General features: G+C 44.1%; 1 protein-coding gene and 1 long non-coding RNA gene across 5 annotated transcripts in view; both read right to left on the bottom strand.

Moving 5' to 3' along the window:
* Positions 1–23,823, bottom strand: part of MACROD1 (mono-ADP ribosylhydrolase 1) — a 309,756-nt gene that overhangs the window by 265,755 nt on the left and 20,178 nt on the right. The gene's annotated exons all lie outside the window — the stretch shown is intronic.
* LOC310752143 lies at positions 4,751–9,238 on the bottom strand. Its single transcript, XR_014542842.1, has 2 exons — positions 6,333–9,238; positions 4,751–6,282 (listed from the first exon to the last, which is right to left on the bottom strand). It is a non-coding gene; the product is annotated as an uncharacterized lncRNA (long non-coding RNA).

The following is a 23,823-nucleotide window of genomic DNA, read 5'->3' as shown; positions in this document are numbered from 1 at the left end:
GCCCCATGTTGGAATTTGGTTCTTCCCCTGCCCAAGAGCAGATTCAAAAGTTGCAGAGGTGTTAGTATAAGAGATTCTCCTGCTCAAGTCAGGAGGCTTAAAGGAAATTCAAACCCACATCCACCCTGTGTTTGAACACCTAAAGTTTTGCCACTTGCTATAGTTGAGCCAGTATGACAACCTGCATGTCTGCCTGAGTTTTTCAGATCTTGTGAATTGCTGGGAGGATGAGAGACAAGAAAGGGGCTGTGAAATGAGCAGTAATGCACGTATCCCGAGTCTGTGTGAGGCTCCTGGATCTGATCCCCAGTATTGCCAGTGGTGCACTTTCAGGAAAAGGGCTGGGAAAGTTTGGAGAAACTTGGGGAGGTGCATCTTTGAATCTGGTTGATGGACCACTGGTCTGAATTCGTAGGAGAGAGCTTTGCTGTTCCACATGATGGTCAGGTTTGCACATGTTTGTCCCCCCAAAAGTGCAGATGTAGATTTAAAGAGGCCCACAAGACTTTTGGGATGGATGGGTGTGGTGAGGAACTGGGTCACATCCATCTAAGTCCCAACTAACAGTAGAGTGGGTCCACTCAAAGAATGACTTAGGTGGATACAACCCATTACTTAGTTGGAAAGTGTCACGGAGCAAGGAAGGGGAGGGGAAAACAGATGGAGGATAAGTTCCATCAAGAACTATTAAGCATGATAGTTGTGTGGAACCTCCATTTGTAAAGGTAGCATATCTTATGAGCGCCAGAGGCTAAGCACAAAATGTGCTTCTCAAAAGCATTGGGCTGGCCACCATTTGAATGAGGATGCTGAGTGAGATGAACCTTAGCTCTGGTTCAGCAAAGATTTTTGGAAATAGGGCCCCATTGAAGAAGTTTCCCCCTTATGGGAGCCCTTTTAATTTACATCTTGCCATTAATATTTAAGTATTTCTTCAAGTCCTGAGAGAAAATACTCCCCACATATCACTGGATGGCCAATTCTGTAGCACCAGGCAAAGGGGATATACTTCCCTCCTCAATAAATTCACTCCAGGAAAGAAAAGTCCCCAACATAAGCCCCAGGCCAGGGTTGGAACAACTTCATACCAAATGTCGCCCAGCAGTTACATAAAGTGACCTGCCAGGGTCTTGAACCCAACACCACCTTCGCACCCATTTTTATAGTCCAAAGTAGGCAGGAAAAACGATAATTTAAAAGTTCCTTGTGGGCCACCATATACAGCCAGGAGACTGTGTTTCAAGTAACTGCATTGTGTTACTTAAGCACCCACAGCACAGTACCTTTGGAAGGCAAGAGAACGTGAGGGGGACATAACCAGTTGGATCCACCTCTGGTGGGCCCCTTGCCCCCCCCCCCAGATCCAGCAGTGACCAGTTGCCACTGTTTGACTTGCTGGGTTGCAAGTTGTGCAGGCCTGACCTCTAGTTAGGTTTGGGTAGAATTTAAAGCATTCCCCCACTCCAAGATCCTGATCTTGACAAGCAAAACAAACTCATGGAGGAAAGTAATTAGAAGTCACTTTAGGTGTCATTCGACATGCAGCTTCTCTCTTTTTGCACGCCTTCTGCTGTGTACAAGAATGTGCAGTGTTTCAACCCCTTAATTTCTGCAAATGGCAATAAATGGGATTAGCTGGCTAACTGGAGAGCAAGGCAATAAACACGCCATTAGAGGCATCTTTCAGTGGGATTCCTTCTCCTGGCCAGCGGGGCTCTCTGACAGCCCGGCATTCCTTAATAGCAACAATAACTGTTCAGGGGAGGAAAAAATGCATTTCAAGGGGCTTGTGACAAAACAAAGTGACTGAGGAAGCAGGGTGGGCAATGAACACTCAGAAAAGGGAAAACATTAAAAGCCTGGCCAATTATCAGCAGAATGGCATTTGTGTCCATCAACTCCCGCAATGAGCAACGCATCCCTCTCTGGGTTGCAGTTCCCCTCTAGATTTACCAATTTATCTCACAGTGCCTTTGGCTTAACTGACTTTTGCACCGTCTTCTAACACAGTCCTTATTGGCACTTCCTGTATCAGATTGAAATTGTTTTCTGCTCTAAAATTGCCAGTGCTATGCACAGAAAACCAGGGATAGAGGTGTGCTCCTATCATAATGGCCTATGGCAGGCTTACATTTAATACCAGATGTTCCAGCCGTACAAGATTCTAGTCCCCATCTATTGCTATGTATAGCAATATACATGTCATAGGTTAGGAAATAGAGTGAGATAAGGCACTTTCCTAATACGTCCAAGGAAGCCTGTGGGGTTTTTTTTCAGTTTCATAAAGCTCTAGTGCTTATCTGTGTTGGGAGCTCAAATTTAGAAGAATCCGGACTTTTTTTTTTATACTGCAGATCTATGTATGATGTACATGGTAAAAGTTCAAGGCAAATACTGCTTCTCTAGGGGTATTTCCAGACGTGTTTATTGTGATGTTGGTGCTCCTCACACATGCAAAGGTTTTTTTTCCCTTGCAGCATCTGTACAGTGTAATTTGCCTCAAAATCCCAGATCATTTTACCCCACCCCCCATTTAATCTGGATTTACTCTTTCCAGGGAAAATATTAAGTGTTTTTTTTATTTAAAAAACTTGCAAATGATCCGTTTGCAAATTAAGACCACATCTGGAAGCAACCTAGGTTGCAGTCTAGCAACCCCAGATAGTGTATTGTTTCATCTTAATCTGTGTAAGCTGCCTTGAAAATATTTTAAATAGGATGGATACCTTAACTGGGAGAAAGAACTAGATGAAGTGTCGTGGAAACACAGGCAAGGGATTTCACCATGCCAAGCTAGACGTGTACTAAAAAAACCTCCCACAGTTCTTCTTGGGTGTAAAATTAGAGCGTGCCTTCCATCAGTCTCTTTAAAGCAAATAAACCAACTGCAACGGAGCACTGTCTTCTTAGCTTTCTGACTGAAATGGAAAGCTGGTGTGCCCAAAGTTGGTTTTAGTGTAGTGCGACTGGTGTGGTCACGCTGGGCACTGTGCTGCAGGAACAATGCTGTAGAATGGAGTGGGAGAGGCTGAATTTTAGCATCACACAGGGCATTGCTGAAATTTGGCAGCCCCAAGTCTGCCACTGGTTTGCCTGCCCACGAGTAAGCCTAGTTAACAAGGGGACACCTTGTCATGTATTTCCAAGCAACAGAGTGGTACCCTGCCCCTCAGGTAACCTCACTATTCCTGTGCAGAGCTTTGCACAAGGCAGTTGTGCCAAGTTCAGCACAGAAACAAAGAGGAACTGTCCTAGATTGAAGAAAGGGAAATGAAGCAAAATAAAATAAGGGAGAGAGAAAAAAGGAATGCAACAAGAAACAAGGACGACACCATTAATCTCTTGGAAAACAGCAAAATGTCAGGCAACTCAGGCAGGACCTAATGGAGAGCACAGGCGGGCAGTAATAAAGGCTAGGTGGGAGAAGTCACATTTCTGGAACAGACCAAGTGCCCCAAGAGAGGGGAACCTGTGCCCTTCCCCCTGTAAGGAAAAAAAATGCTGTTAAGACTCCAAATCCTATCAGCCCCGCCCAGAATGACCTAGTGGTCAGGGATGGTGGGAATCCAGCAGCATCTGGAGGGCCATGGTTTCACTATCTGTAGTCCAAAGAGACAGGTGCTCACAGCTCCAATTCTGTAATCACAGATACTCTGCATAAAATGCATGCACACACCTCTCTCTAGCTATATATCCCAACCCTTGGTTCTCAGTATGCAAATTTATGCAGCTCATTAGCAGCACACTGAAATAACCAGTGGGGGGGAACAAGCCGTCCACGGAAGTCATTTTGGAAAGAAGCAGTGGGTGGGTGGGTAGCTTGTTTCTTTCCTATTAAACACCATCAACAAGGAAAACGCAAACAACAAAAATTACAAAAGAGTGCTCCAGGCCAGCTAATGTTTATATGCTAAACATCACTTTACACAATCCGGGCCTTGGACCCGACGCGTCAGTCTTGCCTCCCGTGAAGTGTAATTTTATTAAGTGTTTAACTCTATATACAGTACTTAACAAACAGAGCTAATGTGAGCAGGCTCTTGGGGAGGATGCATTTAGCACAATGCAAAAAAAAAAACCCACCTTAAAAACCTGCCTCTCCCTGCTGCTCATTAATTCAGGTGATTCGAGGGTTGTTTGGTGTGCGCCATTTCTGGCACGCATGCAGAGTTTACAGTAACAAGCAATTTGCAGCTCAGCTTGCAAAGTTTTCATTTAGGAGAGCGAGCTTTTTAAAAAAGAAAGAAAAAAGAGAGTGAGCAAGAGAGGGCAGGGGTGGGAAACAGGAAAAGAAAGCAACACTCAAGTTTGGCTTCCCAACCCAACCTACCCACTCCCCGGAATGTGGCAACAGATAGGTCTTAAGGACATGAGGATGGGAGGTCTCAGATTTTCAAAGAGGGTTCCTCAGGGATGTTGCGGCTGGAACTTGAACTTGATTCAGTTTGCATCTAAAGGCAAACCTACCTAATTAGCACTTTTCTGAAACAATATGTGAACTGAAAAATAGGCATACTTCAGAATGTGCACTTCTCCAAAAAATTTGCAATGCAGTTCTCAAGCCAAGTAATGTGTACAAAAAGGCCCACTGTGTGCCTAAAGATGTACAGTATGTATTAGTGAAAACATGCTAAAATGCATTATGTTAGGGGGAATCGCTTTGTAAAACTCTGAATATTAGGGGAAATTGCACACCCAAATGATGATATTAAGAGAAATATTGATGAATTTTCATTAGGGCTATTTAAAAAAAAAAAAAAAGAACCACAAACATGATGTGGAAATTAGGAGAACTGAAGTTAAGATTGGAAACGAGAAAATAATAGAAAGCACTACTGGCTGATCCACTAATACCTACTGTATATTAGATTCTAGCCCATTTGCTTTTTGTTGGGCAGGGCAGATATCTGGGAAATGGAGACTGAAAAAATAATCCAAAAGCGAATGCAAGCGCATTGATCCACCAGCACTGTTTTTTTGCCACCAGTGTGGGATGCATTCCGATGCATGTTCCCATCTGCAACAAATTAGCATGCATGCCCCCCATCACAATAATAAGCATTCATTTGGATATCTGCTTTGTCACTGAGAGAAAACCTAAGAACCCTGCATGCACATAAGCTGCTCAGAAAAGCAAAGCGATATCAGAAACAAATCACAGACCTTCCATAGAGCATGGAGAAGAAAAGGGGGAAACTCTGGGCTGTATCCAACTAAGTTTTACTTAGAGTAGGCCCAATGAGATTAATGAACCTACGTTAGCCATGTTCAGTGACTTCAGGGGGTCTACTGTGAGTCAGACAACAATTGGATAAAACTGTCTTTGGAAATAAGAGAGGTTTTGCTGTCCCTTAAGTAAAACCAAGGCATTCTGTCTGCAGAGGGAAAATAGTTAAAGCTGACAGCAGCACACAAAAGAGGCTGAGAAAGCCAGTCTGGTCAAGGGGGCCCATGGCACAACTTCCAATCCATCGTCCCTGCAAGGCAGCATTACCCATCAAGCAGACTCAGCTATTTGTTCTGTCCATCCCATCTAACTTGACAGCTGCCTTGGGCTCTCCACTTCCTCAGTGGAAGAACACTTAACTATTCTGCAAGTGAGGTGTGTGTGCGTACACACATATACACACACAGAGAGCTTTTGTCCTGAAAACCCTTGCTCTTAATTCCACTTCCCTCTTTATTCTACTGCTCTCCTATCCCAGATAGAAATAGACAAATCTGTCACTTTCAGTTCTCCAAGTTTCTTACTTTTCCAATTTTAAATTCAGTCCACATTTCCATCAAAATTTCTGGATTTATTTTTTTAAGTCCTCATGAGAATTCATCAGCGTTATATTGTGAATTTTTTCTATTTTTTCCTATTTTTGTGTGCAGTTTTGACTTACACATTTTTGCAAAGAAATGTTCCTTAATATAATGCATTTTGTATGTTATTTTCACTAATATATGAATTTTTATGTACATTTTACCCCTGTATATGCATTTTTGTACTTGGCTGGAGAACTGCATCATCAAATTCAGAGAAGTGTGAATTTCAAAGGATGGCTGTGTTTGGTTTGCACTGTTTTTCAAAAAGTGTGAATTCAACATGGTTTACTTTTAAATATGAACCGAATCATGTTTTCTTCCACATTCCTAATCCAGACATGTTTTGGAAATCACTGAATCTGAAGGAAGCTATGTTCTTTTTGGCCTCCATTTTTCCTTTCCTCCAAAGGCAATTTTGCTCTCCATTTACTGGCCACTTCTAGTCTAACCTTCAGTATTTCAGGCCTATATCTAGTCTCAATATGCATCACAGGACCCGCCTTTTTTCTCCTTTTCTCTACGTCCATATTTTCCCTCCAAAGTCTTTTTAAACAGAAAGAGGAAAGATTCTTGATATGACAGGGATGCACAAAGGACTAAACACTCGCCTCCCTCCCTTTGTAAAAGGGTATGTAGGAAGTGTTGCCAAGTAACAGATTTTGCATGAGATCCACCATATGATATCCTACAGGCATGCAATCACAACAATCTTAAGAATCCCACCTAACCTAAGAAGTAGAGCAAAGGGGCTCCCTAAACTTTGACCTGGTATAAAGAATTCCCATTTCTAGTCCATCCTGTGACTTTTTCTAATCCTTTGTAACACAAGATTTCCACTTTGCAGGAGTGTGTATATTTGAAGTGACCATCAATCCTGAGTGCTTTGAACAGGCAGACATGTCTCAAGATTAATCCAGTTAATATTGGCAAACATGAGACAGGTACCAACCTGCCACCCCTAAAATAATCCTTGCAATTGCATGCATCTGTCACAAAGTTGGCATGTCAAACACACTGCTAACAAGAGGTAGCACCAGTGGAAGCTTCTCCATTAGGACAAAAGTGGCAGTGCCCCACTAACCTCAGTCTGCACTCCTATCTACATGTCTGCATATTTACTTACAACCAGCCCAGGGGGCAGCCCTCGCCTGCCATATTCCTCCTCCTCTGCCTCAGTATTGCCCTTGCAGAACTCAGCAGGGAAGAGAATGGGGGCAAAACTAGACTTAGTGGGTTCTGCCTGTCATTGGCTCTGGCTCCCCCTACTGTTGGGCTCCCCACCTCATGCCCTATCAGTTCTGATGGGTACCAGCCACCATTCTACTTTGGTGTGTAGGCTGAAAACAGAAGGAATTCATGTGCAACCTATTTGATACATCAAGTCAGATCACTGCTCCATCTATACCAGTATCGCCTAGAGACAAAAATGTTACCGTTTCTTTAAAGGTAAAAGTGGGAAACTGATCATAATACTGGAATAGTTTCAAATGGCAACATGGCAGAAGGTGGGGAGTTGGTGCAATGCATTGTGGGATTTTGTTTTTCCTGGGTCAAAGAGGCCTCGCACTTTTGTTTCCCTGGCTTGTTATTTGCTTTACATTCAGAATTAATGTACAAGTTCATTATATGCTACCCACAAATGTTTTGGGGTCACCCTCAAGAGGCAGGTGGTACTGGGGTACACTGAGAGCCGACAGTGTTAAATATTTGCCTGCTCTTGCCATTTTGTCAGGTTGGGAAAATTATAGCAGTGTGAATATTCAGGCACTGGGTGTGTTCTCTAGCTTCCCTGGGAAAGGAAGTAGACCTGGTTCAACATTTCCCAAGGTGCACACACAGCCCAGCCCTGATCATTCCAATCTGCAACATCTATGACATCCTCAGACATATTCTATACATGTCCGATGGGTGCTAAAATCATTTCCCTGAGGGGAGGAGGCAATGAGGAAGAGGTCAGGACCTTTGTGGAAGGAACCCAACCAACAGGGATCTGGAAGCTGGATTGGCTTGAAGGAACTCAACACCTGTGTTGATTTTAGAGGAGAGATAGAAGCCCAGTGCTGGGGTCCTGGTGGCTAAGGCAGGATAGAAGTGGAAAGCAAGTGTTTACGCGCAATGACCCTGGCTTCCTCACAACAGGTCGCAGTTGGTCTGATATGGAAGAAGGTGTATAGACTATGGGATTGCTCTCTTATCAGAAGGCCAGGCTGGTTGTTATCTGGAACCAGGGAAAACTTGGTGCAACAGAGGAAAGAGGGACAGTTCCATGCCTCCTCCTCCCTCTTCTTTGGCTGCCTGGTCTAAGCTGGAAAAAATCCCACAATCTGGATCTACAGACGATGCTGGCATCTGATAGCAGCCAAGCATCACCAGCCAGTTCTGAAAGCTTGCACGTGCGCACAAGCAGAAGACAAGGCTAACTGTGAAATCTGAATCTCTAAGATGGTGTGTCCCCAACCTGCTTTCTTCTTAATTTTGTCTTAACAATGGCTGGGTTCCAGGCCAACAGCTCCCTCCCACCATCTTGCCAGAAGGCAACTGAGCTCTCTTTAACAACAAGCAAAAACACACAGCGGCCTCCAACAAACTGGAAAGAAAATGACCTGCTTCCACTGTTCCTGTTGCCCACATGTATGTGTGTGGCTTTTTGTTTTGTTTTTTAAATAGAATGGCAAAAATGTCTGCCAGTAATGGATTATGTGGTAGGATTAAAATCATTGATCAGTGCCGGGGGTGAAAGGCCAAGGTAGGAGAGGAGATACACCATTGGCCATGATCCTACAATGAGCACTGGGGGTGTGGGGAGAAAGAAAACTCATTGCACTGCAATTTCCCCCAACTGTTAAGGAAGACCTTTGTAAAAACTGGCTAGGATCAAGCTGGTCTATGTTGGTTGAAAGACAATGTCAGACAAGACAAGCATCTTTCTGCTCATCAGCCACTTCTTTTGGTCCAACTACCTGCTACACCCGTTCCTTTGCTTCTGCTGAGCTGCTTGTGGGCGAATCCCCACCCTAGACTCTCCGCCAAAATAATAAGGGTGTTTCTCCTCCCCCCGTTTCCCCCTTTTTCGTCTTCAGAGAAACCAAAGTGCACTCCTTTGGCCTCCTTCTCGTTTTAGGTGCCTTGAAAAATTTTCAAAATGTTTCAAAAAATGAATGTGTCGCAAGTTCCCTTAGTCCCTTTTTTGTTTTTTGTTTTTCATAGAAAAACAAAAGCATTTTAAAAGTACAAGTTTAAAAAAATGATAATTATAAAAACAAAAAAAAAATCTTTCCTTGCCCTTTCTTGGAATAAAATAGAAAAGATTTAACTTTGATAGCAGTCTTGGTGGTGTCACTTGGTGCTGGTGGTGGACTCATGAAACACACTAGACACAAATGTAAAGGGAAATTTGGGAGGATGGACAGATCATGTGGGATAGAAAAGGGGGAGCTGATAGTTCCTAGAAGCAGAGTGTCAGCCAGGTATATCGAAAGCAAATGAATGTACTTATTGATTGCCCAGGGTTAACTCTGAAATTTAAAAAAATGAAGCCTACAACTTGGTTCAAGTAATCACATGGATATTTGTTGATTGAAATTTGTGTGTGAGTAAGCACAGTTATTTCCAAAGCAAGCAAGCATGTTTTCTGGTTTTTTAGATGATTAACACAATTATGCCACAGCAGTCATCATCTTACAAGATATTATAGCCTGTATGGGTTACAGGAGAGAATCTACCTCGTAGAATGGTGCTTCCTAACTGCGATTTTTATAAGCACTTATATGAAAAATTTGGGAAAGATTGAGGGCACAAGGCGAAGGGGACGACAGAAGACGAGATGGTTGGACAGTGTTCTCGAAGCTACAAACATGAGTCTGACCAAACGGCGGGAGGCAGTGGAAGACAGGAGTGCCTGGCGTGCTCTGGTCCATGGGGTCACGAAGAGTCGGACACGACTAAATGACTAAACAACAACAAATATGAAAAATATGCATTTTTTTTCAAAAAAAGAAAAAGAAATCTGCTGCCCAATTAACGGGGACACCTTTTTCACTAGTTATAATTTTGAATCCAGTTAGAGTGCAAATCATATATTGTGCACACTTCCCTGGAAGTAAGTTCCATTGAACTCAATTAAATCTCTAATTAAATCTCATGGCTAAATCAGATCTGATTCTGCCAGTCTTCCTTCCTGTTTCCCTAGAGAAGTGGTTTTCAACCAGTGTGCCGTGGCACCTTGGGGTGCCTTGAATGATGGTCAACAGTGCCATGGGCAACACTGGCCTCTGTCCCTCTTTCTTTCCTTCCCTCCCTCCTCTGATGCCCTCACGTCTCTGCCTCCCAAAGGCTTGCACAGCTGTTTATTGCAGCAGCCCTGGCTATAAGCTCCACAGGCGAATGCACCTCTCTTTGGGGCAGGGGCAGCTCAGAGACCAGAGGTGGCGGCAGCGGCTACCCAGATGACTCCCAAGGAGAGGGAAGAGGAGAGAAAGCTGACAGAACACTCCACAAGGGAGAGTGTTCGAAAAAGGGTGAGAGGCTGCCAGCTCTGCAGGCAAGGGGTGACGTAACTGGGCTCCTGAGCCCCACAAGAGTGCCGCAGAAAGTATGTAGTTGGTTAAGGAAGCAGTAGACTTAAAAAGGTTGAAAACCTCTGTCTTAGAGCAAGGGTAAGGAACTGAATCTGACTGGCAGGTCCAAACCTTATTTTCTCCCACCCACTCCTGGGCCAACTTTGACAAGTGTTGTGGCTCTCCACCTCTCAGTCACCTGATGGCACAAGGATGTCAAGTGACCCATGTTCCTTGGCCCATTTTGTTAGACATCAAACTGCTGCGAGCAAAGAATTGGTGCTTTGCAAGTGCTGATGGTCAGCTGATTGGTGGTGCATGAAAAGTGTCAGGCTTTGAAGGAACCATCATCTGTTGTTTTTGTTGTTTGCAAAGCCCTCTGCCTTCTCCCAATTGCAGACTCCCTAAATGCAGCCAATCCTAACTGTCAGGAAGCCCCGATCTCAAAGGAAAAGCAGGAGCTCACCTGAAGTTCCCAACTGTTCCTTTAGACTCATTCCCTTTTGGCCCGATTCTTTTTTAATACATTACAACTTGGAACCATTTGCCCATTTCTCCTCTGGTTATTTTGTAGGGACATAACACTGCCATTAATTTTATAATCTCCAATTGATCCCATATTTTTCCTAATTAGTTCAACTTTGGAGGGGAGGAGGACAGCATTCAGTGTGTTTGCAATGTTACAATATATACAAATCTGTAATTGGTGTACTATAACATTACTCTCCTATCCTTGCATGTAGTTCAACAAACATAACTGTGGGTCTGTTTCCACTTGACTCAAACATTTCCTTAAGCATTCACACTAACATTTGGCAGTATGACTACGCTTTTTCAGACTCATGCCCTTACCTGATATCACATATGGTGTGGTTTGTGGGAAACAACCTTGCAGGGCAAATTGACAGAATGGAGAAGAAAGTTAAACTGGAGGGACTAGCTAGGCTGAATTAGATCCATTGTGCTAAAACAATCCAAGCAGGAAACTGATTGATTGATTTCTCACATTTATATATCACCTTTTCTCCAACAAACCCAGGGTGTCAGACATGGGGATTTATTTATTTTTTTAAAAATCACTTTTAAAAACACTTTTAATTTACAAAAGATTTTTATATAAGACACCCAACTACAACAATTATTTAAGCAAATTGTTTTCAACTGAAAACAAAGAGTAATAAAATGATAAGAGGAGGGGAAGGACAGGGGTGGGTGTGGGTCACATACAGATAAGAATATAAATTCAGGTCATGACCCAGTAACAGCTCCAGATGATAATTTTAGGGTTGCAACCTTAAAAACCCATTATTATTAATGGTATTATTTCAGTTTATGAGTTGCTTGACATGTATGGAGCCCCCATGCGATTTACAAAATTTGAAAACATAAATCATGGCATAAATTCAGGAAAAATAATACAGTACAATAAAAGCCTTACAATAACCTGTAAAACAAGCATCAGCAAAAACATCAGCAGTAAAGCACACCATCAAAAGCAGCAATTGTTAGAATGCATATTTTCTTCAAAGAATTTTTTATTTGCAAATATAACAAAAAGGAGAAGAAACCTTAAATTTATTTATCTATTTGCATTAAATTTATATACCGCTTGACTGTAAGAAAGAAATTGCGCAAAGCAGATTTGCTGTAGCAGTCCTTGTTTACAACCACTGAAAGAAAGCAAAGGCCCAGCTAGCTTCTGTCATCTTGTGAATTTCAAACTTTTTATTTATGATATGGCCTTCATTGCTGAAGGCTTCCAGAAACTCTTGGGAAAGCTTAGTGTGCATAAAATTACAGACACAAAATATTTTAAAATGCATCAATCTACAAAAATTCATAAATACAGTCATCCTCAATTAATCAGGAAAAACAGTTATTGGGGCGGGGGAGGCGAATTATTTTTAACACAAGTGCTTCCCAAAACTGCAAACAGCAGTCACCACCTTAAAAGAGGTCTTTCCCCTTAACCCCATGAGGTGGGTTAGGCAGAGAGGTGGTGACTTGGCTCAGCATCACCCAGTGAGCTTCAGGGCTGGGGGTGGAACTGAATCTGGGTTTCTCTGTTCCAAATCAAACATTCTAGCCAGAGCTCTCCTAGTAATGCAGGAAGTATCCACCACAAGGCTTAGTGCACAGTGAGGAATCTCTGGCCAGGGGGCCAAGTGTGACTTTTCAGGCCTCTCCATCTGGCCCTTGGAACTCTCCCCAGGCGACCCCCCCCCCCACTGCCTCCATTTCACACCATTCTTTTTGCCTGGCTGGAATGTGCCCTTGACCTCTGATAATGACTCATCTTTGCCTGTGTTGAAATTAGCCTGTTTTACAAAGGGAACATTTACATTCTTTGCTCTGCCCACTTTTGCCTCTGGTTCTGCCCGCCCCTGGCATGTGAGCCCCAGAAGGTTGCCCAGAAGGCACTGAAGCCCTCAGGCTGAAAAAGGTTCCTCACGCCTGGCATGGCGGAAAGTTAATGGCTGGTAGCAGGCTTTATCTCATTCTTCCTTCCTGTTCTTGCAGGATGAAAAGAGAAATCTGAGGCACAAAGAAACCTCAAACTGAAGACGTTTTTAGATAAATGAGCGAAACAATAATGAGGGCAGGAAACTTGATTCCCCAGAAGTGCGATGAAATTTGGCTCCACCCAGGCCACAACATTGCGGCCTGCAGAATAGTTCACCAAAGGGCAGAGCTGCTTAACCTTTCTTTTTCTCAAAGATATCTTAGGCCAGAGATGAGGGCCTCACTCTCTCTGGGGAAGCTTCCAGGGGCTGCATGCCACTGATGGACAAGACCAGAGGCCAGCTTGTAAGGAGCAACACACATGCATTTCACTTTTGTACAGTATCTACACCTACTCATACTATCTACACCTACTCATACACCCCTCTCTTTCCTCCATTCCAGAGTTGCCATATTTCAAAAAGTGAAAATCCGGACACAAAAGTTGTTGAGCTTTCTTCGCAAAATAAAATAAAAAAATGTTTTGGGGCTATTTTTCAGGAAAATCAGGGGAGGAAACAACACTTCTGACATGGGTTGCCATACGTCCGCATTTTCCCAAACATTTCCACAATTTCCACCCAGATGCTGCTTCCGACTGCAGTATTCTGGGTATGGCCGGGAAATTCCAGACGTATGGCAACCCTATCAGGAAAGTGGGAGGTATTGTTCAAAAATACATTCCAGCCAGGAAAAAATGCTCAGGATATGAAGCAGACAGAGGAAAGAGTGTGGCTTGGAGACAGATGCAAGAACCAGATAGACAGGTGTTTGTCCCCAGGCCTGAGGTTCCCCACATTGACTTAGGCTAAAGACAAACCAAAGATTGATATAAAATGGAATAGGGTGGACAAAGCCACCATTGCCTTTGATGTACACAGACACCATTATTTTGTTCTGTTATCCTGTTAGCTATCGTCAAACCTCTGCAGTAGGAATGGACAGATGTCAGGCTAGCAGGATGTACTTCTTTTGTTACTCGAACGCAAAGGCCCACCAACCAGAGCCAGGTCATGGCGCAAAATGAACTACGGCAGCTTGAATGAACTCACTCGGGAAGGAGCCAATTGCCTACTTCTGCACCACATGAGCCACACACTGGCCTGCCAATATGCATACAAATCTACCTCTATAGATCAGGAGTTCTAATGGCTTAAAGCTGGGGTGCAGAAATGCAAACTTGGCTGCTGCTACTGCTGCTGCTTGGATTCAAACCACTTCCTCCATCTGTGGTTTGACTCCAGAGCCATTTTGAAGGCACACTTTTAGCACAAATCAGCCCATCTTCAAAGCAGACAGCCGTAACTACTGATGAGGTGTTCAGTCACTATAGTGACCTCCTTTGAACTTTAGCAGCTGATGTCATTATGATACCTGGGGATTGAACAAGGGGGGAAAGTTGATTCATGGGGATTGGGGAATCCCACTGATCAGAACCTTTTCCTTACCCAGGTGTAGACAGAAACCAGTAGTCTGGCTTGCTATAAGGCATCCTTTTGGAGAGCAGCTAACAGCACAAATCAGGCTCCTGTTTGAGCCCTGTTTTGATGTATATATTAATAATGCTTAGTATTTATTTAACGAAGTGTCTTGTGGCTCCTTAAGGACTAACCAAATTGATTATGGCACAAGCTTTCAAAATAAATTACTTAGGCCATAATAAATTTGTCAGTCTTTTAAAGTACGACAATACTCTTTGCTGTTTTTGCTAAAAGAGGGTTGCCCCTCTGGAAGTAGCACTTACTGGGCTTTTGAGTGTTTTAAGTGTTTCATGTGCCATTATATTGTATTCATTACAACAAGCATGCTGGGTAGATCAGTAATATTATCCCCGAGCTGCAGGTGCAGGGGCTAAGGTTTCTGAGAATACAGTGGTACCTCAGGTTACATACGCTTCAGGTTACATATGCTTCAGGTTACAGACTCCACTAACCCAGAAATAGTACCTCAGGTTAAGAACATTGCTTCAGGATGAGAACAGAAACCGTGCTCCAGTGGCGCGGCAGCAGCAGGAGGCCCCATTAGCTAAAGTGGTGCTTCAGGTTAAGAACGGACCTCCGGAACGAATTAAATACTTAACCTGAGGTACCACTGTATGTGCCTTAGGCCATCTAGAGCTGGGGCTGAGCTGACAAAAGATTGGTAAATTGCTGAATGATCTGCAATAGACTGGCAAGGGTATATCTGTTAAAATACAGTACAAATTTAAACTATGGTATTCCCACAAGAGGCAGCGATAGTCGTTGGGGGTAGTTCGTGGCTATTTTCCACCTCCACTGCTAGAGGCAGGATGCCTCTGAATACAAAAACAGGAGGCTCTATGTGTCAAGTCTGCCCATGCCTGATCTGAAGAGTTCAAGACAGAGGAGAGATGGAAACTGGGGGCTTGCTGATCCGTAACTGAGTGGCTTAGCCCAGCTCTCGCACCATATGGAGTGCATCATGTTCTCCTGATGAAATGGAGACAAAGGGGATGAGATTTGTTTGGCTTGCATGATACTGCAAACCTACCTAATCTGTACTTCTTGAACCACCACATGAACTGCAGGGCAATTACAGTTTAAAATTCACACTTCCTCTACATTTTGCAAAATACATACCAAAAAGGTGTATCTTAGGGGAAATGACATGCACACAAAAATGCATGCACTTGGAAAACTAATGTACAAAAAAGTAAACTAGGGAAGATCCCTTGCAAAAATGCATATAGAAGGAGAAATGCACACTTAAGACATATATAAAATTTGCCCATGGACTTAAAAAAGGAAAAAGATTCACAAACCAATGCAGCAATGGGTTGAACTCTACGTATAAGACTGGGGGAAAATGAGTTAAATGAGAGAAACCGAAATTGATAGATTCATCCACCCCTCCTCTTTCCCTCCTACAACACAAACACCCTCCCTTGCACACTCCACAGTCACCCCCAGGCTAGTCTGCTTGCCTGCCGGCCTATCATACTCCCTGGGGGAGGGGAAATTATTTTCTGTCACTTGTAATAGTGGTTTCTGCTAAATTTAACATAAAACCAGAGCTCATTACTTCTGCATTAGACGGGCTCCGGCGTCTGCCTGCAGGTTAATGGATTTCTCCTGGGGATAGAGGTGCCATTTTTCAGCCAGCGGTTACGACAGGGTGGCAGGCAGTAAAGTGTTGGCCTTGTAAAGGCAGGTCTGGGGTTTGGAAACTTGTGAGGTCCCCAACAAGGCCAGAAAGCACAGTTAGGGTTAAAAAAAAGGAACTAGCGAGAGAGATATGGGGGGAAGGATCAAAGCTCCCCTCCACCCACCAAACATTCAAGCCTGGGAGGAAAGACACACTCACACATAGGCATGCTTCAGTAAGTCAGGCATGCGCAGCGAGCAAGCAGCCCTTTGCTCACATTCATCAACCCAGCCGTCTCATCCTGCTGCGGAAGATGTACAGATTCACGCAGTGAACAAGAGTGTGGCGCAGTAACTGCGATTGATCAATGTCACTGCCAGATCCAAGGATCACAAATACTATCTTGGGGTGTCTCTTCCTCGGGTTCAGATGAGGCTTGGGCGGGTTGGGGGGGGGAACGAAACAAAAAAAAAAACAAGAGTCAGGAAGAAAGGGAAGGTGACAAACCCAGAGGCTGGATTTCAACTGCTTGTTAAGAGGCAACTCTTCCCCCCAGCTCTTCACATTCATTTCAGTGAGACTTCTGTGGGTGGGTGGATCACGCTGACGTATTTATTTATAAACCACACTTTCATAAAAATGCAAGGTGGCATGCACAATTACAATAAGAGCAATAGAAACACCAGTGAAAACATTAATAAATACCAATGAGTTTAAAAGAAACTCACATTTCAAAGGGCGAATAACACCCTTTTTAGGAGACATCTAAGGCAGGAATGATTTATTCTGAACTTCTACTGGTAGGGAGTTCCAGAGGGCAGGGCCTGCCGCGCTAAAGGCTTAGTCCCTAATAAAGGCCGAACCTTGGGCGTGTGGGGTATTCACAAGAAGTGTCCCTCTTCTGACTCATTGACTGAGGAGGGACATAGGGGTTCAGAGGGTCCTTAACATACTTTGACCCCAAGTAGTTTATGGTTCATTGTGAATTAACAAGAACCCTGAACCTGGCCCAGTAGCAAACTGGCAACCAGTGTAGCTCTCTGAGGAGAGGAATAGCACTTTGCCAGTAGCCTGTTCCTGGCACTGCATTAAGCACTACTTGCAGCTTCCATGCCAGATAAAAGGGAAGCATCACATAAAGTGTGTTATACAGTGATGGGGGGTCTGAGCTGGCAGTGATTTACCAAGGAAAGAGAATTTTGGGGTGGGGGTGGGGGATAGCTTAATGAAAACATTTACCCTCTGCATGATTGCTATGGGTAGGGGCGGGGGGGGGGGAGAAATTCTATGTCAGGAATCACTAGGAAAGGAACTGAAATGAATACTATCAATATCATAACACCTTTATATAAATCTATGGTGCAACTGGATTGCTTCCTTTTACATTTGCTTCTCGAAGCAGCACCTCTGCTGGCAATATTCAAAAAAGGGGTTTGGCCAGCACATTCATGCCCTGCTCTGCCCTGGGGCTTCCCAGAAGGCATCTGTCCAGCATATAAGCACTCATTAAACAAGGCTGCAAACAGGGTCTCCTTATAACCTGGTTCTCCCCACCCTCTCTGTTGCTTTTATACAGCCAGAAGCCTTAATTCAGGTGAGACTGCTTGTCTACCTTGCTCAGTATTATGCACTCCTATTGGCACTGGCTGTCCAGCCTCCCAGGCAGAATGGGACATCCCCATCATCTAGTACTAAAAGCATAGGGAACCTCAGGTCCAGGGGCCAGAAATGGCTCGCCAAGTTTTTCTTAACTGGCCCTTGGGACTCTCTCCAGTTCATACTCCCCCTCACTGGCCCTGCCTCACATTCTCTTTGAGGGTTTTGCCTAGCTGGAGTGGGTCCTTAAACTAGACCTAAGTATAATTCACATTTTTTTGCTCTGCTCACTTTGACCTCTGACCCCCCTCACCACTGACACGTGAACTCCAGAAGGCTTCTTAGAAGAGAATATGGCCTTTGAGGTGAAACAAACACACACACCACTTTTAATTTGAGATTCCAGGGACTGAAGCGGAGACGTTACGAGCCTGGATAGCTCAGTTAGTTAGAGTATGGTGCTTGGGGCTGATAACGCTAAGGTTGCAGGTTCGATTCCCGCATGGGACAGCTGCATATTCCTGCATCGCAAGGGGTTGGACTAGATCATCCTCAGGGTGCCTTCCAACTCTACAATTCTATGATATGATTCTGCACACAAAGCATGGTCTCTGCCACCCAGCTACAGCTCCTTCTGTGCCTAATGATAGGACATAGCATTTATAATATTAATAATTTATTATTTATGCCCCACCCATTTACAAATGCTGGAAGGAATTATCTGGGTTCCGGGATCATTTCTGGAATCTAGAGAGGCCTCCCCAACTCTTCATTTTTCTTTCCTCTCTCTTCTAACTCCCCTGCCCATCAGTTTATTAAGATGAATTTTCTCAAGCAGCACTGGCCCCAAAGAAGGATACAATACTTCAGAAAAGGCTCTATCAGTGCCAAGTGGAGCGAAACTGTCTTAACCCTAACCCTTCTAGCACAATCCATCTATTCATAACATCCAAGATGGCAGGTGAATTTCTTGCGGCAGCAAAACACATAAATATACATTATGGCCCAGGTTCTATTCAAAGGCTTCATGGCACTTTTAACACCAGGCCAATAATACCTCATCATCCCCTCCCTGCAAACTCCTTTCTCCTTCTGTGTTCACCGATTTTCCTTGCCTCTGGGTAAACACTTCCCCGTTTGCTTTTTATAAACCTTGCCTTTATCGAGCAACATCACTAAACCCATATTTATTGACCTACATCACCACCCTTTGCAGGAGGGAGGGAGGGACTGGGAACGTTTTGTGAAATGCAACTTCTAAACATACATATTTATTTTCCTTATGTTATTTCATTAATGAATTGCTTATTGTGAAATAATCGTGTGATTATTAATAAAAACTTCCATAAAAATACCAACAATAATAGATAGATACAGATACATAAAGATATATAGCTAGATCTATAATTTCAAATCAAATATAGATGCAAACTTAGAATCTCCAATTAAGAAGCTTGTTGAAAAAAGGTCTCCAATTGAATAAAGATGGAGCTCAGGGTGGGCAGATCAGTCCATTTCAGTTTCTCATTTTTCCAATCTTAAATTCAGTTCTCAAGAGTTCTACATCAGCAGCATTTTGCTGTGAATTTCTCTTAATGTATACATTTTTGTATGTAATCTTGACTGATATGCACATTTTTGCACTGTACTTTCCCGTAAAACACTGCATTTTTATTTGTTATTTTCATCAATATGTGCATTTTTATTCACACTACCCTCGTGTACGTGCATTTTCATACATATTACCGTACTTGGCTGGAGAACTCCATTGCAAAAATCAGAGGCAGACAAATTTCAAAGAACTTATTTCTTTTGGCCAATTATTGTTTTGGAAAAGTGTGAATAAGGTAGATTTGCCTTTAAATCTGAACTGAATTAAATTTGTTCCACATCCCTAGACAATGCTTATCTGATATGAAACAAGAGGCTAAACTGGAGGGGAGATAACTATTAACATAAAAGGAAGTAAACAAATGCATGTTTGCTCCACCCATTTGGTTTGCAAAAATCTGGATTCCCTGAACCTAAATCTCAACTTGAAAAAATTAAAAACACACATACACACACACAGAGAGAGAGAGAGAGAGAGAGAGAGAGAGAGAGAGAGCAGGAGCATGCATAGCTCTGTTAATAACCCTGGAAAATCAAATGCCAGCTCTCAAGGTCTACGAGAAGATGGACTCGTCCCACATTAAAGCACAGCTGAGGAAAGCTTCAGGGCACCCTGTGCCACTAGGATAGATGGCAAATGTCTTCTTAAAAGATGAATGCGCAGGCTGCTCGGGGAGCGGGAAAGGGCAAAAGTTAACCAGTGGAAGTGCTGGAAAGATCCCTTCAAGGAGGAAGCGTACTGGCTACAGTGAGCATGAAAGACACACAGGCACACACGGTCAATCAATTGATAAACCAGTTTAAAGCCAGAGCACTAAAGGCCAAGTCAGCTTCAGTTCCAGCTACAACTGAATTGTGGTTGTGTTTAATTTGCACTTTGGTAAACTGCTTTTTCTAGTAACATAAGAAGCTGCCTTATAATGAATCAGAGAACAGGGGGCCAATATTGTCTACACTGACTGGCAGTGGCTTTCCAGAGTTTCGGCCAGGGGTCTCTTTCAGCCCTACCTGGAGATGCCAGCTAGGCAGATGTTCTACCACGGCGCTAAAGTCCTTGCCCTGCCACTTAACTCCACTTCAAGCCTGAATTGTTCCCACCACTACATTCAGACTTGCTTTTTCAAACAGTTGTGGGTATATGCCCACATTAACTCCGCGTGCACACACACACACAAAATGCTCTCTGATTCTTATCACTTTCACCAAAATGTGATTCCCGAATTCTTTGGGGAAAAGCCACAATCACCAAACTGTTATACGACAAAAGTAAGTCTGTAAACCGGCCATACCCCGAGGTCAACACATAGGAAAGAGATGGATAACCTTCTACAACCCAGGGGCCTTCTGGACATCTTTTTGGGAAGCCACATGCCAGTGGTGGGCAGGGCCAGAGGCAAAAGGAGGTAGAGCAATGAATGCAAATTTCACCTTTATACACGAGGCTAGTTTCTACACAAAAGGGACGCGGGTGGCGCTGTGGGTTAAACCACAGAGCCTAGGACTTACCGATCAAAAGGTCGGCGGTTCGAATCCCCGCGACGGGGTGAGCTCCCGTTGCTCGGTCCCTGCTCCAGCCAATCTAGCAGTTCAAAAGCACATCAAAGTGCAAGTAGATAAATAGGTACCGCTCCAGCAGGAAGGTAAACGGCGTTTCCGTGCACTGCTCTGGTTTGCCGGAAGCGGCTTAGTCATGCTGGCCACATGACACGGAAGCTGTATGCCGGCTCCCTCGGCCAATAAAGCGAGATGAGCGCCGCAACCCCAGAGTCGGCCACGACTGGACCTAATGGTCAGGGGTCCCTTTACCTTTACCTTTAGTTTCTACACACATACTCTCACACACCCCTCTATACTCCATCCATGAAAGCTAGAGCCATCATCTGTTCTCAAGAACACATTGCAGCCAGATAAAAGACCTCAAGGGCTACATACTGGAAAGAATGAGAGCCAGACACAGAGGCCTGGAGGGCTGAATTTGGCCCCTGGGGCTGAAGTTTTCCAGTCCTGGAGACCCAAGTTCAAACTGCCACACAGTCATGGCATTCACTGGGTGAGCTTGGGCCAGTCAGTACCTCTCAGCATAGTCTAATTTGCAGGAATGCAGAGAGAACAAAACGACTGAGGAATGGGTGAGAGAGACCACGTACATGGTATTCAACTCACTGGTGGAAAGGAAAGGCCATAAATGCAATACATACTCAAACTAAACACAAAACAGCTTCCCTCCCCTACAGATTTTATGCCTCCTCCTGGAGACTTTGCAAAGGAAGCTAAAACCCCAAGACCTACCAGTCCTATGTTATTTGCATAGCACCTCAACACTGGCACAGCCATCTGTCCCAGGGCAGCTGCATGTGGCCCTAGGGATGCCTGTCTCACCTTTTTAAGAATCACTGCAAACACTACATTACCCTAAACAGCCCTCTCAAGATATAAGTGGTCCCTACACAGGTGGCTCGTATCGAAGTTGTAATAAATTTCCAAACCAGCTGCTTCCTCTGTCTTCTTCCTTTTTCCAAAAAAACCCAAACAAATTGGCTTATTTCTACCCCCGTGGTATGAAATATCACACACATATACAACCCATGCACAGATCCAGCAAGCCATATGCTCAGCATATGGCTGAGAATTCCGTATGAATTGCAGGGGGTGGGGGTAAATGGGGGCCACATGATTTAGCTAGTATTGCTCCAAACTCCAAAAAGGGGGCATATCTTAAAATGCCAAAGGGACAAGTGTGGTGCTGCAGGGTTCTGTCCTGGGCCTGTTGTTGATCAACATCTTTATAAACAACTAGGATGAAGGAATTGAGCAGATGCTCATCAAATCTGCAGATGACACCAAACTGGGAAGGGTAGCTAATGCCGCAGAAGACAAAATTGGGATTCAAGATGACCTTAACTGGGCCAAAACTAACAAAATGAATTTCAATAGGGACAAACATCAGGTCTTAGGAAGAACCAGCTGCAAAATATAACATTGGGGACACCTGGTTTGCCAGTACAGTCATACCTTGGTTCTCAAACTTAATCCGTTCTGGAAGCCCATTCGACTCCTGAAACCATTCAAAAACCAAGGCGCAGCTTCCAATTGGCTGCAGGAGCTTCCTGCACTCAAGCGGAAGCTGTGTTGGATGTCAGGCTTCTGAAAAACGTTCAAAAACCGGAACACTTACTTCCGGGTTTTCGGCATTTGGGAGCCGATTTGCTCGACAACTAAGCCTTTTGAGAACCAAGGTTCCACTGTAGTACACATGGAAAGGATCTAGGGCTTAACATGAGTCAACAGTGTGATGCAACAGTGAAAAAAGTTAATGCTATTCTGTACTGCATAAAGAGAAATATAGTGTCCCAATCAAGGATAGCAATAGCTCTGCTGCCTTGGTCAGACCACACCTGGAGTACTGTGCCTTCTGAGCACCACAATTTAAGAAGGATATTAATAAGCCAGAACCTGTGCAGAGGAGGGGAGCTAAGATGATCAAGAATCTGGAAACCAAGCCTTATGAGGAGGTGTTGAGGGAGTTGGGTATGCTTAGCCTGCATAAGAGGAGACCGAGATATGATAGCCATCTTCAAACATCTAAAGGGCTGTCACATGGAAGATGCAGCAAGCTTGCCTTTTTCCTGCTCCAGAGGCTAGGACCTGAACCCACAAGTTTAAGTTACAAGAAGGGAGATTCCAACTAAACATCAGGAATAACTTTCTGACAGTAAGAACTGTTTGACTATGGAACAGACTCCCTCAGAAGGTGGTGGATTCTTCATGGGAAGTTTTTAAGCAGAGGTTGGATAGCCATCTATCATGGATGCTTTAGTTGAGATTCCTACCTTGCAGGGGATTAGACTAGATGACCCTCAGAGTCCCTACTACTGAACTACATATACTAAGATCAGACCATCTTGCTCATGACAGTCTATGCTGGCTGATAGTGCCTCTCCAGAGTTTCCAACAAAGTTCTCTCCCAAGCCCTACCTGGAGACACCAGATTTTGAAGCCGAGAAAGTCTTGTGTACTCTACCACTAAGCCAGAGGTTGCCAATATGGTTGCCTTAAGCTGTTGTGGGACTACAACTCCCATCATCCCTGACCATTGGCTATGCTGGCTGAGGCTGATGGGAGCTAGTTCAGCATGTTGGCTCTCTCCAGCCCTTCCCCACAAAAAATAACCAAACCCGTGTTTCTGCACGGTGGCGGCAGCAGTGTGTAACTCAGTCGCAGAGCACCTGCTCTGCATGTAGAAGGTCTCAAATTAAATCCCTAGCATCTCCAGTTCATCAGGTGACAGGAAAGACTCTTTTCTGCCAAAGATCCTGGACAGCCACTATCAGTCAAGAAGACTATACTGGACAAATTATCTGACCTACTGCAAGGCAGCTTCATAAGCTATGGCCTGGAGTAGAGCACTCCACTGCCTCTGAACCAGCTTGCACACCTTGAGCTTTGCCTGTGCTTCTAACCGGACATTGAGAAGCACAAGGACTGTAGCATAGACAGAGCTGGCCCCTCACAAGGACTGGGTTTTGGCAGGGGGACCCAATTCAGGAGCCACCAACTCACGGGGTTCCCCCACATGACCACCATGCTACGGTTTGGCATAAAGCCTAACAGTTTAGAGGCTCCCCCCACCTTCCCCGCCATC

Source organism: Podarcis filfolensis (assembly GCF_964270895.1).
Source record: "Podarcis filfolensis genome assembly, chromosome: 16".
Lineage (NCBI taxonomy): Eukaryota > Metazoa > Chordata > Lepidosauria > Squamata > Lacertidae > Podarcis > Podarcis filfolensis.
This window is presented reverse-complemented; position numbering and strand designations above follow the sequence as displayed.